The 20,479-nt window shown below is 46.2% G+C and overlaps 2 protein-coding genes and 1 pseudogene across 2 annotated transcripts in view; 1 reads left to right on the plus strand and 2 right to left on the minus strand.

Annotated features, from left to right (window-relative positions):
• ZNF280B (zinc finger protein 280B) overlaps window positions 1-8,716 on the plus strand; it is a 175,790-nt gene extending 167,074 nt beyond the window's left edge. Inside the window, exon 3 of the transcript XR_013398592.1 lies at window positions 8,244-8,716. The gene's annotated coding sequence lies outside the window, so the exon portion shown is untranslated. The remainder of the gene's footprint in view (window positions 1-8,243) is intronic.
• The window catches only part of LOC106996055 (immunoglobulin lambda-1 light chain-like), an 801,838-nt gene that overhangs the window by 654,136 nt on the left and 127,223 nt on the right, over window positions 1-20,479 (minus strand). The window lies entirely within an intron of this gene.
• LOC144331572 (set1/Ash2 histone methyltransferase complex subunit ASH2 pseudogene) lies at window positions 15,894-17,392 on the minus strand (annotated as a pseudogene).

Below are 20,479 nucleotides of genomic sequence, written 5' to 3' on the forward strand. Positions count from 1 at the left end.
TCATGACAATGGGCTGTAGACACATGGTTGGCATCATTAGCTGCTGAGTGGAAAATGAGCCATGACAGGGAATGACAACATGAGAGTGAGTGTAGAATTTTGGAAATCAAATGGCTCTAGACCTGAGGAAATGCCATGATATTATTGGTTAGAGACAGAACTTCCTAGAAGGATACTGAGAAGGAGAATTTAAGATTTAAGCAAACCACTAGAGTTCACTTAGAGCCCTGATAGTTCACTTTTTGTCCTGAAGGGGCAGGCTCACAGCGGAGTTATAGCCAGGCTGATCCTGATCTGAACCCCTGTGACCAGGACCCTGTGAAGACTCTCAGCAGTGACACAGGTAACCTGAGGGGGCAGCAGTCTTGGGATGAGTGCAGAAGGAGGCACCTCACGGTGTGAACAGATGAGGATGTGTTTCTCTAGGCCTCTGAGTCTGGTCTTCACTGAGAGAGAGGCAGATGGAGAACAGGTGCCCATGTGATGGTGGGCAGTGACCACTTATATTTCTTCTTGAATTTCTTTCATTTCCTTAACTCCTCTGGGCTTAAGAGCTCAACATGAGGGTGTTTATCTGCTTTCTGTCTCTCATGAGACTACCTGATTCTCAGATCGCTGCCTCCTGTATGGACTTGGGCTGTGTCCTGGCCTGAAATTGATCCATGAAAGGAATATCAGAAAGGTCGGGGAATCCAAGATGAAGCATTGTGAGATGGGGACAGACAGGCCCATGTTACTGCCCAGGTTCCAGCCTTGATGAGACAGCACCCATCATGAACATAGGATAAAGGTGGAGGGCAGAGTGATGCACACAGGGGGCCACATAGGGAAGACTCCTGATCTATTCCTCTCTTTTCTGTACCATAGATCACCCAGTCATAAACTTAGCCTGTTATCATCCCCAACTGCAATGCCAGGGACAGGCAGTGTGTGGCTGAAATTAATCAGAGAGCCCAACCGCCCCAGTCACCATGATGGTGTCAGGGGAGATGGCATGAGGGATCTAGTCCAGCCCTCCTGATGTCTGGGATTCCTGGCCAGTGGGTCAGGGAGGGCAGATCTTGCTGATTCTGGAAGGTTTTCTATGAGGGTGTAATGCTGGGCACTGGGGAGTCACTTGTTTCCAAATACAAATTCATCCATGTGACAGGACAGGTCATGGGAAGGGGCTTCTCATGTATCTCAGAGGGAGATTCTCCCTGTTGCCATCTGGAAAGGAAAAGGTCCCCCTCAGCAGTAGGCTCCAGGTCCTAATCTTTCTCTCACCCAGGCTTCAGTTCCTCCTCCCCAGAAACGTGCTGAAGGGGTGGAGGCTAAACAGAGAAGACACATTACTGGGAAAACAGAAGGTTTTCCTCCCACCTCCCCACTGGCCCACAGCACTGCATAATCTTGGATGCTTGTGTCTCAAGATGCTCATAAGAATCAGCTTCCTTCACTGCCTGGAGCCCAGAGGTGCTCAGGGAGGCCATGATCCCCAACCTGGGGCCCAAGAACTGGGCTGGGACCTGTGCTGGCCGATGACTGCTGTCATAGATGAGGAGTTTGGGGACACTGCTGGTGCCAGGACACAGATCCACACCCAGCCTTGCTTCTGCTTCCAGTGTGATAGATGGTGGCAGTTTGCCGCACCCACATGAACACTTTCCATCACTGCGTCAGCACAGACTGGACCAGAACCTTGACATCTGGACTAATACAGGGTGAGAGAGGCAGGTCTGTTGAGAGGGCAACATGCAGGGTTCTCATTCCATTCACCCACAGTCCTTATGCCCTAGCCCTAGCCACCTGTGCAGTGGATGAGAAGGGGGAGAAAGGGAGGAGCTCAGGCCATGGTGGGGATCCCCACACAGCTCTGCATCCTGATGACCCTCAGCTGGGTCTGAGCTCCCCCAGTCCCTATTATTTCCTCCAACAGCCCAGGATGAAGGAGGGTCTCTTCATGCTCACCAGCCTCCTCCCCTGGGCTGCCCAAGTCCCACCCCAGGCCCTGACTCTGATCCCTGCCTAGAAAGCTGAGCCTGGGATGGGGTGGACCTGGGTGGGGCTGTTCTGTGTCTCCCTGAGGACCTGTAAGGACACAGCTTCTGGTCCCCATGAACAGGAGCGGAGGGCTCCAGCCTAGGCCTAGAGGGTAGCTCCCAACTGGGATCCATAGCACAGGCCTCAGAGAGAGCCCACAGCACCCTCTGCTGGCTGAAGCCCACACAGGCCCGAGAATCTGGCTTTCTCCACTGTCCACTTTGTCCTCTCCCTACAGGATGGAGCTGGGCAGTGTCCATGTCAGTAAGCATCTGAGTCTCAGGTCTCCACACAGTCCTCGTGCCCTGGACTCACCTGCCCAGCTCACTGTGTGCTTTACAAGACAGTCCTGAAGCTCATCCTCCCTGAGGGACCTCCCTTGGGGACCACAGAGCAGGAAGACCAGCAGGGACAGGGCGGTGCTTGCCTCCAAGACACCAGGAACTGCTCCCTGTCTTCCCTCCCTGGCTGAGCAGAGTCTGCTCCCAGATGACTGGGACCTGCCCTTGGACCCAGCCTCTGCCTATGTGCCTTCCCCTTCCTCTCAGGCCCTCCCTGACAGATTGCAGACCGGTAGGTAAATAGGTAGGTAGGTAGGTACGTGAAAATATTTGCCCATCTGAGGAATAAATTCTAGAATAATGTAAACACCAAGTGCAATTAATTAATTGTTTTGTAGCCCCTACCCCTCCCCAGCAACCCTGGCACATCCTGGCCCTGGTGCTCTCCCAGAATCAGACTCTTTATGGCTTTGGTCTGTCCCAAGCATCTGTCTACCAGTCTGACCTCCAGATTGGGTGTTCTCAGTCCCTCAAGCCCCTCAAACACTCTGGCCTCCAGTATCTAAGCTTCCATCTCCTAGCAGCAATGGAGTGGCTTTGTATTAATCCCGTTTCATCTTCCCAACACCTTTACTAAGTGGGTATTTTCATCATTATCTTCATTTTTCAAGTGAGGAAATAAAGAAGGAAAACTTGGGTTGCTCAAAGCCACATGGCCAGTAAATGGCAGGACGCAAACCCAAATGATTGTTTGTTTATTTGTTTAGAGATGAAGTGTCATTCTGTCACCCAGGCTGGAGTGCAGCGGCATGATCACAGCTCACTGTAACTTCAAACTCCTGGAAGTAACTGATCCTCCTGTCTGAGCCTTCCAAAACCTTGGGACTACAGATGCACACCAACACGTCTGACTTCAAACCCAAGTCTTAAGATTTAAGATCTAATCATCATTCTGCTTTATACCATAAAACCTGCTCTCTTTCCAGATTTAGGATTAAGCCCCAGGATTATTTCATCTAGGCCTTTCTAGACTTATCTATCAGCCATCTTCCACGTTGGTGCCAGTGCTGGGCTTGGCTAAGGGGACTTAGGTCTTAGATGCCAAAATCTGGGAACTTCAATCCTATCCAATTCCCTTGAAAGCTACAAATTCTTTTGGCCTGAGAGCGAGGCTCAGTCTCCCCTCAACTCCTGAGTTAATCCTCTAAGGATTCTTAGCTGAAGAAAAAAACCTCCTCAAAGAATTTTTTTGTCCTATTCTTACCCAAGCTGCAACAGAAGAAAAAATGAGTAAATGGCTCAGGAGATCTGGTTAACCATCTAGGCCTCCGTTTTTGCCACCCCTCCTCACTTTAGTAAGAGGGTCCGCACTATTCCCTGGTTCCAGACACCTCCACCACCTCCTCACACCATCCGGGGTGACTGCTTGGCTCTGCTGCCTTTGATATTGCCTAGCACTCCCCTTGCCTTTTTTGGCCACCTCCTCTTTATTTCTGTGGCTAGAAGAAGCCAGATGGTGGCTGGGAGAGAAGAGAGAGGGGAGCCCTGGGTCGATTCCTGATTTCTAACTCTTTCTTCTCTTCACTGGGGCCCTGAGAGCTGATGAGCAGCTTGCAAGAAATGGGGTCAGTGTCCTCTAACCCTGTCCTGGGCACATAGAAATCTATGTTTCTACAGTTTCAGAGATAGCCCTTACAGAGTTTGGAGACAATGCGTGGGATGGAGGCCCTGGGCTGTGCTGGGTCCTCAAGTAGCCCTGAGCCCTCACCTGGCTGTAGCTGCAGTGAGGAGAGCGATGGGAGGAGGGGAAAGTAAGGAGTCCAGGTCTTGGGGAGCACCTCTGCTCTTTTAGGTCCCTAGAGGAGCTCAAATGCCCACAATTGCTCACTCACCCCCTACACAATGGGTAGATACTTTCTTGCAAATCTTGTCTTTCATACTCAGCTGTGTAAGCCCCACTCTGGGCACGGAAGGTGAAGCTGCTCCTGGGGGCTGGTGCTGAGAAAACAAATTCAGGGAAGAGACCTGGACACCCAGAAGCTCTGGAAGGGACAGAAGCTGGGACTGGGAGCATTGGACAGAGGCCACTGACCATAGTGTTTTAATGTCATCCTCTTCAGGGACCCTCCAGAACAGACCCAAGCCCCTGTACGTCTGTGTCTCCACGGCCCAGATCCTTCCACGTCTTCTATTTGTCACTGCTCTGGGCCTTGGGACTCCTCCTCATAAGGCTCCCAAAGATGATCTCTTCTCCAGGCTGCACCCTCCTTACCACATCTGACCCCACACCTTTTGCCTCATTCCCCTGTAAACCATCTCCTGGTCACTTTCAATAGCTTCTTTTGCATCATACTTGGATTGCAGCCTCCATAAGCATATTATTGCAGAAAGCCCACATTGCAGAGAGCTCAGACCCTTTTCAGGACAGTTGTGCCTGGGCCACCCAAGGCTGAGCATCTCTCTTGCTTCTCTTCTACATCAGCCAAAGGCCAAGACAGAGCCAGAGCTTTCAGAATGCTGATTCCATGTTTCCTTAAGTATTGGACTTTCATTCTCACATATGGGTCTCTGGGTCACACAGGATGGGTTCTCCTTTCTTGTCATCTCTCAAGCAGTCTCAGAGCTCAGGAAATGGCCACCATGCCTGCGCCAACAGAAGACACCTATAGGGCCAGGCAGGGGCACCTGGGTCTCTGGGTCACACAGGCTGGATTCTTCTTTCTTGTCACCCCCACCTCATCCACACCATGTGTGGCCTGCTCCTTTTGCTTCTAGAAACAAATCGATTCTGTTTGCATTGGAGCACCAGTAAGCAAACGAGTTCTTTTCATTGAACTGATGCTCCACTTTCAGTAACACAAGTGACAGCAGAAGCCTTGGCGTGAACTGGAGTTGGCAACAGGGAAGGATAAAGGAGGGATGGGGAAGACAGGAGGAGTTGGGGACAAATCTTTCTCTCACTTCTCCACGGATCAGGAGCTTTTGGTGAGATGGAGTCTGGATGCCGCTGTGGGATGCTTATAATCACATTTGTCCTCAGCCTGGAGCCCAGAGCTGGTCAAGCAGGCAATGTGGACGAACCCAGAGCAGGAGAATCAGGCTGGGACCCCTGTAGGTCCATCACTGTTGTCCTGGGTCACAAATATAGGTGCTGTCTCTGGGAGCCTCAGTAGCCATTTCCATGGGACTGCCCAATGCTTCTGCTGCTCCCCATGCAGGAATTTGACATCGAGATGTGGACCTCCTCGAAAGTTTCATGGGGAGGAGTCACTTGAAGCAAATATTGGGCAGTTTCTGTATCCAGAGGTTGCACCAACTAGACCCTGACTCAGCAAAAAGCTCTAATGGTGTAAGAGAAGACATGTGAACACGGTCATGCCCCAAGGGATCAGGAAACCCCCCCTCAACAGTCCCCATGATTCTGAGTGGGATGAGCTGGAGGAAAGTCACATCCATGGGACCTCCTTCTACCAATGGCCCAGGAGCAGCCTCAGCTTCGTCTAAGCCATGATGGTACCCGCCACCCCCCAACCATTTACTCACTCATGTCCTACAAAGAGTTTTGCTGCCCTCAGATCCAATTAGCCCCACACCTCATCTGCTCTTCTGACATTGAAACTGAAAATGCAGGTACCCAGGACTGACAGGCCAGTTTTATGGGGAATTCCCCCCTGACCTGTGTCCTCATGAAGAATTTTACATTTTCATGCTTTGTTCCTGGGACACAGTGAACCGTGGACAGCCCTGAGCACAGGCTACTGGAAATGGAAGGGCAAGTCTCTGGTTTGAACCCTGGAAAAGCAGAATCCATGAGGCAGGAGACTGTTTACCTGCTAGAATGTTCCCAAGTTCTGACTACAATATGAGCTAGAAAAGGCTCATTTTGCTTCTTTCAGCAGAAAAAGGTCCAGCTCCTCAGGCATTGGTTTGAACACATCTGGACAATCAGCCAACATTTTAGTGTCATCAGGTGGCTTGGTTTTGTTTTTGTTTTACTGAGATTTCAAAAACAATGAATGGGAAATTGAGAGAAAAGCCTGTTACCACAAGAAAGTAATTCCAAATAGAGTTTCTAAACAGAAAAGTTATTTTTTCAATTTGAAAGTTGTCACAGAACAAGAGTGAGAGCAGGCTGAGGTTTTTGTCCCACTTCCCCATGTGTGTGTGTCACTGTGAGAAGCGCTGCTGTGCCATATGGCACAGTAATAGTCAGCCTCATCTTCAGACTGGAGCCCAGAGATCAGTAAAAGCCCTGCATTGGCTGAAGCATCTTTGGATCCAGAGAAGCGGCTGGGGACTCCAGAGCCCTGGTGCTTACTTGAGTCTGAGTAGTAGTACAGAAGGTACCGGGGAGGACTCCCTGGCTTCTGCTGGTACCAGTATATGCTGTAACTACCAACATTGATGCCACTGCTCAAGGTGCAGCTGAGTCTGGCTGATGCTCCCGGAGATGCTGAGAGGGAGGTTGGCTGGGTCAGCACAGGCTGGGAGAGGGAACCTGCAAACACAAGCATTAATGGGTGATATGGCAGAAAACAGGCTAAAGTTGTTCAGAGATCTTTGCCAGAATAGTCACAATCAGGCTGGGTGCTGACCCTGGTCTCTGAGGCCTGTTCCTACCTGTGCAGTGAGAGAGGAGCAGGAGGAGGAGAGGAGTCCAGGCCATGGTGGACACAGCCTCTTTCCCTGCAGTGGGACTGGGCTGCCCCAGGCCTCCTTTTCTTCCCACCCTCTGCAGAGGAGGGGCTGCTCATGCAAATGTGTTTCCACCCAGGGACTGCCCAGCCCCTCCCTGAGCCCTGGGGATGCAGCTCAGCTCACTCTGCAGACTGAGCAGGAGGAAGATTTGCTTTTCTTCTTGCAAGGCCCTGGGAGGAAGCACCTGTTGAGACCATACACAGGTCCCTGCTCAGGGATCTCTGCCAGGCCAGAGGGGACACAGCTGCTGAGTCCCCATTGGTGAACACAGGACCCAGTCCCAAGGGCTGGATTTCTCTGAGTGAATGGTTCTTACTGAGCAGCCCTGTAGCAAGAACTGGGCAGCTCCACAACATCCAATGCTGGTCCCAGGGCACAGACTTTCCCGTGGCTCAGAGACTTCAGAATCCAGCTGGTCTCTGCAGCTCTGCAGTCATTGATAGTGTTCACATATCTGTGGTCTGATTACTAGAGACTGCTTCTTTTTTAAAGAGCTAGGGACTCTTTTAAAGGATGGTGAAAATGAGAATTTTCCAGGAAAACTAAAGAATCCATGATATGTTGAAGGCAGCAATTCAGCAAAAGTTATATATACAGTGGTTTCGTGTGTTTTATGGAGATTTGACTCAATTTAGTAATGTAGGAAAATTAATAGATTTGGCAGACTTACTTTTATCAGTGAGCAGTGTGACATATTTCTCTATTTTATGAAGTTAGCCATTATCTCCCTAAGTAAAACTTGTCATTGTCTACACAGTTGTGTCATATTTTTTGGTCAAGAATTTGTCCTAGATGTTATACAATTTGTTTGTATTGTGATATGCCACATGTATTTTTTGATGGGATGTTTTCAGTTTATTAGAAAGGTCGGTATGTATTTTTTTCCCTCAAAGTTCTCTTGCAAGTGAGAAGACAAGGGCAGAGACCATCACTTCTCAAAGTAGCCACGTCTACTGTTGTGTAACTGTGCAAACGGCCCCTGGATTTCGAGACTCATAAGGTGCGTTAGTGAAAAATCTAGAATCAGGATCACTCACTTCCCTCAGGCACTCTCTTCTCAGGGCATTCAGAGAGATCCTGCTCTTTCAGATGGGGCAGGGAGGGCACTCCCTGGCTTAAACCCGTTCAGTAACTCCTCATTTTTATAAACCCTGAGCCCTGGGGCCTCGTCAGCCTGCCCTTCACACTGTGGCCCCTGCAGACCCCCACAGCCCAACTCACAGCCCCTCCTCTTACTTCTAGGACTCCGGACTCACTCGCTTCTCTGTCCTGGGAAACCCTGAGCTCCCGTCTTTTCCACGTTCTCCACACCAGCTTCTCCTCTGCCTGTTTGGAGAAGACGGGCTTCTACTTGAAGTCACAGTGTAAGCTTACATTTTGTCCACATTGTACACCTGTTAAAAGCAGAACATAAACATCTCATCACAAACAAGGATATTTCCAACACTGGTTAGCATGGAAATTTTTGAGTCAGAAAACATACTGATAATTTTCTAATGAATTGTTTGTACCCTTCAGCCAACTTTGACCATCATCATTGTGGTTCATGTTGTTTAACTTTTCAACACCTGTTTCCCAGCAACTTACCCCCTTGCTAGGTGATTTCTACAACAGATCAACGAAAAGGTATTTTATCACTGGTACATAAATCAACAAATATATACCTTTGAAATGTTCCCTAATTTTTGCGCATTAAAGCAACAGATTTCAAGGATTCTCACATTAATTGATTTGTTTTTTGATCATCCATATCTAAAGTTAATTTATTGTAATAAGTGGAAAATTGAAGGAAGCACAATGAATGTTAAGATTTGCAGATGCAGGACTCACAGCATTGCATATTGGATTAGAATAAAGTACAGATGGCACCTACATTCCTAATTATTTATTGACTTTACCCAGTCCTCCTAGTGCAGAAATATCTCTTCTGTGGACACAGAGCTCATAAACCCATCATTCTTCCTTCAAAAATTTCCTAAGCGAAGCCTATTATAGGACTTCTGGTTGATGAGTTTAATGTTTGAATTGCATTGATCACATGGCTGATTTGAAGCTCTGTAATGAATATTGTGTTGAAGGATTGCTAATGTAAAGTTTCTTAGTTGTATAAACATTACCAGACATTTTTCCAACTCACCCATATTCTGCAGTTTATTTGCTCTCAAGGGATTTCTGTCCCCCGAATTTGCTTTATGATCTACTGGCTTCCTGTGGTTTCTTTAAGCAGGACTGGGAAAGCCCATCACGCCCTCTCCACTTTCTCCACATGAACCCATGGGATCCAGCATCTATGGATTCATGGGAATCAGACCATAAATGAGTGAAAAGAGGCCATGATGGGCAGCTGCAGAGACCAGCTGAGCTCTCAAGTCCCTGGGCCATGGGGAGATATGTGTGATATATTTGTATTTTCATATTCATATCCTTGTCCTGCTAACCAAATCCGAAGGAAAATGTTCTCACTTAATATCTTCTGTTGAATGAAGTTTGAATCTCAAACACAAAATTTCCAGAATTTTTAAAAAAAATTATTATCTTGACCTCAGATTTGTATCTCTTCCTGGCATTCCAATGTGGGTGAACTCACATATTTAACAAACATGTTTTGAGTCTGTCCTTAGTGCCAGGCAGTGTTATGGGCTCTGTAGCTACAGCAATGACAAGACAGAAAATAGCAGCAACTACAATGAACAATCTCATGGAGCTGAAATCTCAGCAGGGGAAACACAGAGAATAGAGTCACTAGCTGTAAAGAAACATTTTCATGTGGCTGATCCCACCCTGACCAGTTAGTCACCCTGGGATTTAAAGCCTGTTGCTGACAACTGAGAGACCTGCATTTCTATAATTCTGAAGAATGGATTGACTTCTGCAGAACTTGATGGTTTTATTTGACTACGTGTGTTGTAAATAATCCTGTGTAAACAGAATGTGGTCATTCATCTTGGCCTCACAAATGGCTGGGATCTTACTGTAGGTCAGAGGTCAAACAGAGCATTCCCATCCTTCAGAGCCCAGGGTAACTAGACAGCTGAGTGTGAGGAGATAGCTTTGTCATCACATAACCTCCCCACTGCTCTGTTTGTGATGGAGAAAGAGTAGCAGAGACACCACAGCCCTGGAAGTCTGCCCTGGGAAGGTGGCAGGGAGGAAGGAAGGTAAAGAGAAGGATGAATAAGGATGCCTGGGTGGGGGCTGGACCTCTTTTCCTTGCCCAGACACAGAATCCTGCCTTTCCACTGCTCTCTAGCTTTTTCATTGACCTTTACCCACCCCTACCCCCCATCACTGAGGAGGCCACAAGGACTCTGCCCCATAATGACAGCTTGGGAGCCTTTTGCCTGTGCTGGGCCTCAGTCCTCAGACTCCTGCAGCAGCACAGACTGCAAATCAGTGTGCTCCCAAATCAGCTACTTCAGCACTGACACCTCCGCTCTCATGGTTTCTGACAGAGCTCTGGGAGGTTTCATCGTGAGCTTTAACAGCAGCAGCCCCTTGGATGTGTAGGGGATCATCCCACATGCTCTGCAATGCTCTGTCCTGACCTTTGGGGCTTTTGCTCAATAGAAAGTAAACCGATCTCTTTTCAGGTGTGAAGAGTGATGGTTCACATTAATCTTATTGAATAGCAGGGAAGGGCAACAATGAGTGCTGAGTCCTATGAGCTTTCCAGAGAGAAGAGGAGCGTGACACACTCGATCACAGCTACAGGCTGTTTTCAGGTTTCCATCACAAGGACACACTCAGGGCCTCAACCATTCGCCTCTTTCCTCTAGTCCTTCTCACCATGGTGTGGGTCACACACATTCGTCCCTGCTCAGCTGCCACATTACTTGCCAGAGACCTCATCTCTCATGTGTACAAAGCCACCATGTCCTAGCTGGACCGTCTGCCTTCACTCTGTCCCCTCCTTTTTCATTTTCCTTGGAGAAGCTGGACTTTTCCTCCTGAATCTCAAACCAGAGTCTGTGTCTTTCTTCCTTACAACCTCCTAATGGTTTCCTGTTGCTCACCATGTGCTGGCCCACGTCACCTCTTGTATACCTCACAATATGCCCTATTTCCTTTGACTTGTTGGTGCTCACTCTTCTGCGAGGTATTATCCCTGTAAAGACAGGAACCTTGTCTGTCTTCAAAACTCTGTATCCTGAGCCCTCTTCTGAGCCTGGCACATAGTAGGTGTTTAGTGGACAATAAAGATGAACAGACCTTTGCATTAGCTCACATGCCTGAGGCTGACCCAGCTGGATTCTGTCCCTGCTTAACCTGACTCATCTTGTGTCTGTCTCCAGGGCAGTCTGTTCCTGGAATCAAAGACTTTCTGATTTTTTTGAGGCAGTCTGACAATGCTGTTGCTAAGGGCCTCCTCTGGGGGCTGGCACTGAGAGAACAAAGCTGTATTGTCTAGATCACTGTCCCTGAACTGAGTCTTGGGCCCTGGTTAGCGGCAGCACCAAGAAACATCCACGCAAATGGTAAACAGAACAGCTGTCCTGGTTGTGGGTGATGCTGTTGGAAGGTCATGCTCCTAGGAGACCTGGCATGTTCCCATCTCACTTCCCCAGACTGCAGCACTGTTTGGACCTCCAGGGGGCTGTCTGAAGCCAATGGGAGTGATCAGCCTTGTCCTCAGACTGAAGCCCAGAGGTGCGTAGGAAGGCCTCCTTGCAAGACTGGTGGCCTGAGAATCCATCCTGGATCCCTGCACTCAGATATTTACTTCTATGAATCAGCAGTTTGGAGGCACTTCCTGGTCATTGCTGGTACCAGGTCACAATTCCAAGAACCTTATTGGTGCTGCTTGCAGTGTAGGAGACGGTGACTGGTTTAGCCACAGAGAGACAGTGCAGGCTACCAAATGAGCCCTGATTGACCAGTACTGTGAGAGTCAGGAGAGAGACACGGGGTGAGGGAGATGGCTCAGTGAGCCAGGGGAGCAAAGCAGAGCCCTGGTCCTCCTAGTGCCAGTCCCTGACTCCCTGTCTCCAGCCACCTGTGCAGCGACTGAGGAGGGTGAGGGGGGAAGTGCAGGCCATGGTGGAGATGCCTCTAGAGCTCTGTTTCCTGAGCCACACAGATTAGGGGGAACAACGCCTCTTCCCTGGCCTCCTTTGGAGGAGGAGACTTAAAGCAAATCTATCCTGACCCCTGACTGTGCCCCTCACATAAGATGCTGAGTCTGGTTATTCTTTTTGAGGAGTGGGTGGTTAGAAGTTGGGAGAGTGTTTTCCCATCACTGTCCAGGAAACCTGGAAGGACACAGCTGCTGAACCCAATCAACAGTAAAGGGAAACAAGGAGACCAGTGTCTGATTTGCAAGCTGAGGTCAGCCATGGATTCACTTCCCAGGCTGCCAGAAATCCATGGGTCTCTCTTCCTATTTGATTCCTCACTCAGTCAGCACATGAGGGAGAGTGCCGGAGCTTGGGAAGAATCAGCGTATTTGTGTGGTTCACTGGCTTCACTGCAAATGCAGAAACCCCAGGAATCAGGATGAAGTGCTGGCTGAGCTAAAAATATATATATATAAATATAAAAGAATTAGCCAACTTTGAGCTTCTTCAGAACTAAGGGTATCAGAGAGTTTGAGAACTGCGCTTCTAATACACGCATGAAGACATAGTGTGTAGTTTGGGATATAAATTGTTCCTCATACCTGAATCTATTATGCTCCACCTAACATGAGCAGGAAAGTTTTGTTTCTCTATTTTGTGCACTGGGAAGTCAGGAATCATGTACTCAAGACATTGCATTGAAAAGCACAGGCATTTTCTCTGACCTCACAAAATCCACAGAAATGACCCGGAGTGTTTTCATAACATCATATAACATCACTGTGTGACTAGCAAAGAATTGGAATGACCTAAAAGCTAGAATACTTCACTGGCACTCAATTCAAAATACAATGATCAACTATTACAATATTTTATCCTTTTAAACACATGGAACACGACTTACATTAACTTTAAATGACAAGGGCGTCAAGGTGCATCAAACCAGAGGAATGAGCACAAGGTTTAATCACCACTGTGCAAATAATAAAAACAGAAATTAACGAATGCATCCAAATGAAGAAAAGTACGTATTTTGATTGCTTGGGATAAGGTAGTTTAGAAGAGAACTTGGTGATTTTTATTACTTTTTGATTTTATATAATAGGCATGTATTGCTTTGAATGTAACTCAATAAAATAAACTTTAATAACATACAAATGAAGAGTTTATTCTCTTTGCTCTTAGCTCAGAAAGCCCATCATTTGAAGAAGCTTCTTTCTGGAGGGAATGCATTTGGACCCAGCCTTTAGCTCTGATCCTGCTGTTTCTGTTATATATATATATATAAAAAACATTGTTTCATATATATATAACAATGTTATATAAATATATATAACAATTAACTTTCACTTTTTCTGATTCAATTACAGCAAATCACTCTCACATTCCCTCCACTTCGGGGCACAAGCAGAGATAGAAATCAATTCAGACCCTTTCCTTCCCCCTTCTATGGCTGCTCCCCATGTAGTCTGTCTTGGGAGCTGGTATGTCTTATCATTTGATCTCCACATCACAAGGGCCTAGGGAGGTTTATGTCTTGGCTCCTTTTATGAGTCTGTCATTGTGCTGAGCACCACTATAGTGCAGCAAGCAGTAATACTCAGCCTCGTCCTCAGGCTGTGCACCTGACAGTATCAGGGCAGCTTTGCCCCCAAGGAGGGAGCCTGAGAACCGAGCAGGAGTCCAGGAGTGTTTGAAGTTTGTATTATAAATCAGTGTTCTGGGGGCTTGGCCAGGCTTCTGCTGGAACCAGTAGGGATAATGACTCCCAGTGACTGCTCCAGCACTGGAGCCACAGGTGAGAGTGACTGTCCCCCCTGGGGACACAGTCAGTGAGGGCTCCTGCGTCACTACAGCCTGAGAATTGGACCCTGAAACAAAAAACAGACACATGTTAGAAATTAGAAGGGGAGACACAAGGATCCCTCCAAAGGCTGGTATTTGAAATCTCTCTTAACCTGGGCAGCAAGTGAGGAGGAACTGGAGGAGGAGCAGAGTCCAGGCCATGGTGCTGGTATTGGAAGGGATCCCTGGCTCCAGAGCTGGGGCTGGATTCTGATGGCTCTTTATCTCCTATTGAGCTCTCTGCTTGGAGGGGGTGTGTTGTGTGCTGCTGTATGCAAATCTTCACTGCCTTTACCACCACCTAGGTCCACCGCCTTGAGAGGAGCTACCCTGTAAAGGGCCAGCCCAGAGTGGCTGTGTGCTGTGGATTTGCCCTGTGGGAGGAAGCAGCTGCTTTAACATTTACATGAGTCAGTGAGCAACTGTGCAGGGTTCATTAAGTTTGAACCTCTTAAGCTTCTTATAATCGAAGAAACCCAGACTGCCCCCTGGTGGCTTTCCTGGACTGAGAATGCGTGGTCTTATACTTGTTTAACAAATAACTATTGATTTATCTGTGGACATCACCACAATATTTTCCAGGCCAATTCACACCCATTACTTGTCTATTCTTTGCTCATTCCTATTTGTTCTACTTTCTCTTGCTATTGCTGAAATCCTGCCCCTGTGACTATAATTCGATTTTAGTGCTACATGGCGTTCATTGTTATCTGAATGGTTTGAATGGCTAAACAATTGTTTTAATGACCTACTGACTTTTTGAAACTATTTGTGTGCAGTCTCATATTAAATAAACAGCTGGTTTAAGTGAGAATTTTTAAAATAATTTACTTTAGAGAATTTTAAAAAAGAAAATGACCAAAGGAGGAAGGTTGAAGTTTTATTGTCAATTCAGTGGACCCTCAAGTCATCTATAAGGATGATCAACAGGGTCTGCATAATGATCTCACTCTCACCCACCCCACCACTGAAAAGTCTGGAAACCAAGCCTGGGTGAGCTTTCCTGGTTGGCAATGCTTCCTACATACAATCACACATTGTTGCCAGCAGAATGCAGCATTGTCTATTACTCCACTGGGAGAAGACAACTGGATGCTTGTGCCTGGAATTCTCCTGAACTCTGCTCATGTGCCTCTTCCCTTGAATTATTTTAACCTGTATTATTTTGATGTAGGAAAATTATATTAATGAATGTCACAGTTTTCAGTGAGTTATGTGAGTCCTTCCAGGGAATCATAAGAAGTGAAGGGCTGTTGTTAGCCCTTATCTTACAATCAGCTTCAGAATTGAGTGAGCTCTTTGGAATCTTCAGACCTCCCAGGTTCCAATCTCACATTATTCTTTTCTTTAACTTCAAAACAAGTTTTATTTGGGAAGAGTTTCTCATTTTGTCAAAACTGCAAGCAAGCTTCTTTCACAATTACACTTCTAGAGATCTAGTAGTTTCAGAGATGTCAGTGTTCAAAGATATGTTTTAAAATCAATAACAAAACCAAACCCACACCAAAGGCAATCACTTTTTGGTTGGTTTCGAAGGGACAACCACTGATTTCAGGTGTTCTCAGAAATAAACTCGGCACTTCCTTGGAAAACAGGTAGCAGGGAATCAGTGCCCACAGAGGAAATGTCTTTGAATATGTTAGTTATTTGGACAAGACAATTCACTCCTTAGAAAATAAAGTAAGATAAAAAGTCCCAGCTGGCAAAGTATGCAGCACAGCACCAGTTTTACAGAGGGATTACAAGATCTTGGGTTCAGTAGCTGTTAGCCTGTAGCACACAAAATAAGAGCAGTCACTGGAAGTGGAAGAAGAATGATGATGAGCAGGGTGTCTCTCACAGTCTCATTCAGACTTTTAACTTGTTAAGTGGATATGCTATGTTCTGTAGCATCTTTGAGAAAACATCTGAGACAGTTCAAAAAGAACAGCAACAGAAGCCATTCAGTATTATTCCCCAGAAAGTCCATATTTTTAAAGAAGGAGGGACCTACTCAGGGTTCCCATGGAGGACTGTGCCTCCCATCCACTTCTGTCTCCAGGAGATACAAAACGTCAGCCAGAGTGTGCTCTCCCACAGCGTCCCAGCCCATGTCACTCATAGGGGAGTGAGTGAGATCCTTTGGAGGACACTTGTAGCACAGTCCAAACTTAATGCAAACCATGCAGCTGTTTTCCAGTGAGACGGCTGGAAATCAACCCCCTCAAAAATATCTTTTTAAGCAACATCTTAATTGATACAATTTTTATAAAATATTATTTTACTGTGCAGAATCTGTTTTAGGCTTTTCTGTGCTTTATCCAAAATGTCTTTTTCCTCAAAATACAAATAATTCTTGTACTCTATCAAACCCTTATCAGGCAATAACTTGATTGTCTTTGTGTCTTCAGATCAGAAGGATTAATATAAATCCCAGGATGTGTCCCTGCCCAAAGCTAGAAGAGTACTGTTTGTCTGTGGACTGGTGGAACTTGGTTCCCTTTTGCTCTGCCAAGAATAGCTAAATTTATCATAACCTAAGGGAGATGGATGTTTACCTTAGGGCTGAGACCAATCCAGTCTGGCAGCAGTGTCTGGTGACAACTCATTTACGGTGATTTCAAAGTACCAGGTCCCTTTCTATGCCCCGTGAGAGGCCTTATAGAGTACCCCTTCCTTCCAACCACAGACAGCCAGCTGGCCATTGGAGATCTTTACCTGGGGAGTTCAATCAAGTTAGGCTAACAAAACCTGTTCATAGAAGCAGTCACTGTGGAGGTTTCCAGGAATAAGTTCTCCTGCCTGAAAGTCTTCAACCTTCTGAAGACCAAGGGTGTGTGGATCAGGCTCAGTTAGAATATACCAGTAGCCATCTTTGTTAAATGGGTGTTCTAAAAGTTGTAAGAGGGAAGGCACTGAGCAGAAAGCAAAGGGTCACTCTGGACCTGCTTGGTGTTCTCTGAGATCTCATCCTGCTGTTAGCACTAAGCTCTTCTTCCTCTTTTCTGCTGCTTCCTGTTCAGTTCCCACATTCAGATTCCTACTCATAGACAGGGCACTGCTTTGCTTTTGGTTGTCATAAACAGGATCTGTGTTACCAAGGTCCTGATCCAAAAGTCCACATCTTGGGCAATCGTCTTTTAGGTCTTTACTCCCTGGATCCAGGTGTTTCTTTACCAAAAATAAATCTCCTTCTTTCCTCATTGTTTTAACAATGTTATTCAGCCTAGTCATTTCCCCAGGTGTCTGAATGATCATCATGCACTCCCATTATTTATCAAGAAATGGTATAATATTCATCCTGTGTTGGGGACTGCCATGCCAGGTTGGCCAAAGCACTGAGGGACATTTCCTTCATGTTTGCTTGCTTCTGGATGAAATATGCCACTATCATTGACATATCTTTGCCAGATATATCAACTATGAACCATTTTCATAGGACAACAGATGCCCGTCTCCAGCTGGAGAGGCTGCTACAACTGCCACCAGCTTCATCTCCACTTCTTTGGCCATTGTTGCACTAGTGGCTGCTCCTGGACTGGGTCAGGCACTCACTGCTACCATCATGGTGACCCCCAGACTTTCTCATGTTATTTTGTGTCACCTGCAATGAGGCATCTTCAACTCTATTGGTCTGTTAAGATGCTGTGGGGCTTGCACAGAAGGAAGGGTGTCCTGGAGACTCAGGCACACTCTCCTAGTCCTGTTTGCTTTTATTGTTCTTGGAAGTAGAGAATCTGCACCGAATATAAATCTTTTTCTTTTTGACTGTGTTAAATTATTCAAACACAAAATACAATATTTTAACCATTTTCAAGTGTATGCTTCATGTCATTAAGTAAATTCACATTGTTGTATAAGCACAGTACCACGATTTATCTCCAGGTATTTTTCATCTTCCCAAACCAAAACTTCATACCTGGAAAACATCATTCTACTTTCTGCCTCTATGGATTTCACTACACTAGATACCCCATAGAGGGGCAAGCAAACAACTTTTATCCTTTGAAACCAGCTTATTTCTGCTGGTATCATGTCTTTAGGGTTCATCCATGCCATCACATGGGTCAGAACTTTCTGTTTAAGGCTGAATAATATTGCCTTGTGTGTGTATACTATATCCCGTTTATCCAATAGATGACACTTGGGCTGCCTCCACCTTTTAGCTATTGTGAATAATGCTGCTATGAACAAGGGTATATAATTATCTCTTTGAGATCCCGCTTTCAATCTTTGAGGCACATTCCCAGAAGTGAAAATTCTGATGAAATGGTAATTCTGTGTTTAGTATTCTGAGAAACTGTCACCAAGGCCGCCACAGTGGGTGCATTATTTTATGGTCCCTCCAGCAATGCATAACAGTTATAATTTCTATACATCTTTGCTAGAACCTATTATTTTCTATTATTTCAGTAAAGCCATCTTAATGGGTGTGGGTCCTGGTTTTGTTTTGGGTTGTTTCCTGTTTGCTCAAATATTGAAATGTAAGAGATTTATTTTCTCTCTCTCTCTTTCTTTCTTTCTTTCTTTCTTTCTTTCTTTCTTTCTTTCTCTTTCTTTCTTTCTTTCTCCTTCTTCCTTTCTGTCTGTCTTTCTTTGCTTTCTTCTTTCTTTCTTCTCTCTCTCTCTCTTTCTTTTTGTAGAGACAGGGTCTTGCTTTGTTGCCCAGGCTGGTCTTGAACTCTTGACCCCAAGCAATCCTTCCACCTCAGTCTCTCAAAGTGCTAGGAGTATATGCATAAGTCACCATGCCTAGCCACAAGATAATTTTACATGGTGATGTTTGTATTCGGAACCATTAACGAATACATTTAATCATTCTGACAAAGTTTCCTTTGTGGGACTTTTAAGGGTATTCTACATATGACATTAAATCAAATGAAAATGGAGATAATTTCACTTTTTATTTCTAATTTTATTTCTTTCCCTTGCCTAATTACTCTAGCTGGGTCTTCCAATGCTGTTTTTCATAGAAGCAGTGAACATGTGCATTGTTGCTTTGTTGCTGATAGATATTATGAAACATATCTTTGGTCTTTCACATTGCATATGATGTTAGTCGTAGGATTTTCATAGATGGCCTTTACTATGTTGAGGTAGTTTCCTTCTATTCATAGTTTGTTGAGTGTTTTTGCCATGAAAGGGTGTGGAGTTTCGTGAAATGATTTTCTGTAGCCAGGGTCTTACTGCATTACATTTGAAAAAGCCACTCTGCTTCACACCCACCCCTACCCCCTCCATTATATGCCTGGTGTTAGAGAGGAGTAAATACCTTGTGATTTCCAGAGGAAAAGGCTCAGTCCATGAGAAACACAGCAGTGACCACCTGTGTGAGGGGATGGGGGAGCAGGTTAGGCCCTCATAGTTACAACTGTGGACTCTGCTTCAACCATAGTAGCTCTTACTTCTGTATAGGTGTTGACTGGGATGGAGATACCCCTGTTACCCTGGACTCAGACATGGGCAAGGGCTCCAGGGAAAACAGAGGAATGGAACAGAATCAGAAGCAATAAGGTGAGGGGACTAGGCTCAGACTCCTGTGAGTAGTTTGGGGTGACTGTTATAGCAGGTGACCCCATTTGTCCCAGAGTTGGTGGCAGTGGTGATGAATCTCAAAGAAGCCAGTTTCTGCCTCTCTCTGACCTCCTACTGCTGATGGCTCCCCTTCCTGTAGATTGATCAGGAATGACTCCTTCATAACTCCCAAATTTAGAAGACCAGCTTGATTTCTATGGGTGGCCTCAGAGTATCCATTAATGGGTTTTAGATGAAAGGAAAAGGTGTGCAATGGTTTCTTCATGCAAATCAGCCCCCTCTTCTTGTCTGCCAGTCCCTTCATAGAACCTCAGTCCAGAGAGTCACTAGAATACATTTCCCAGCTGGGGTGGAGAAGGCCAAATTGGCTGAATCTGGTTCCCTGTGAGGACACAGCTGCTGACCCCAGTGAGCAGTGAGCAGATGATACAGGGTCACAGCAGGATGGTTTCCCAGTTCTTCTTATCTGTTGACCCCTCAAGGACAAGCCTACAGCACACAGTGCTGCCCCAGTAGCAGACCTACTGAGCCCTTCAGTTGTTCTCTGCCTTTGTCTTTTTCTTCTGCATGAAAGATATGAGAGTAAGGGCCTTTGTTGAACTGTATTTATAGTCATTGCTCTGCACAGAATTCCCATATCATTACATGTCTGTTTGGTTCATGCTGTTATTTTTGGTAAAGTCCTGGGATCTTAGTCTCACTGAAGGAGATTCTCTGACAGACATCAGAGCAGAAAGCCCAGTTTGGTGATGGGGAAGCCAGCAGAATTGCAGGCCTGTGGCCGGAGATGTCTCCTTCCCCACTCAACAGTGTGGCGCCTTTTCAGACTGCCAAGTCCTGTCCTGGAAGCTCTGGGCTCTCAGGGTGCACCTCTCCCTACTCTCAGACCACCCACCTTCAGCATCAAAAGGTCCCTAGGGTTTGGTGTCTCATTGGATGTTGTGGGACATCAGGGACCCCTAATGGAGGGACCAGTTGGAGCCACAGCAGAGGAACATAAATTGTGAAGATTTCATGAACATTTATCAGTTCCCAAAAGTAATACTTTTATAATTTCTTATGCCT

The sequence above is a fragment of the Macaca mulatta genome, chromosome 10 (genome assembly GCF_049350105.2).
Source record: "Macaca mulatta isolate MMU2019108-1 chromosome 10, T2T-MMU8v2.0, whole genome shotgun sequence".
In the NCBI taxonomy this organism is placed as follows: Eukaryota; Metazoa; Chordata; class Mammalia; order Primates; family Cercopithecidae; genus Macaca; species Macaca mulatta.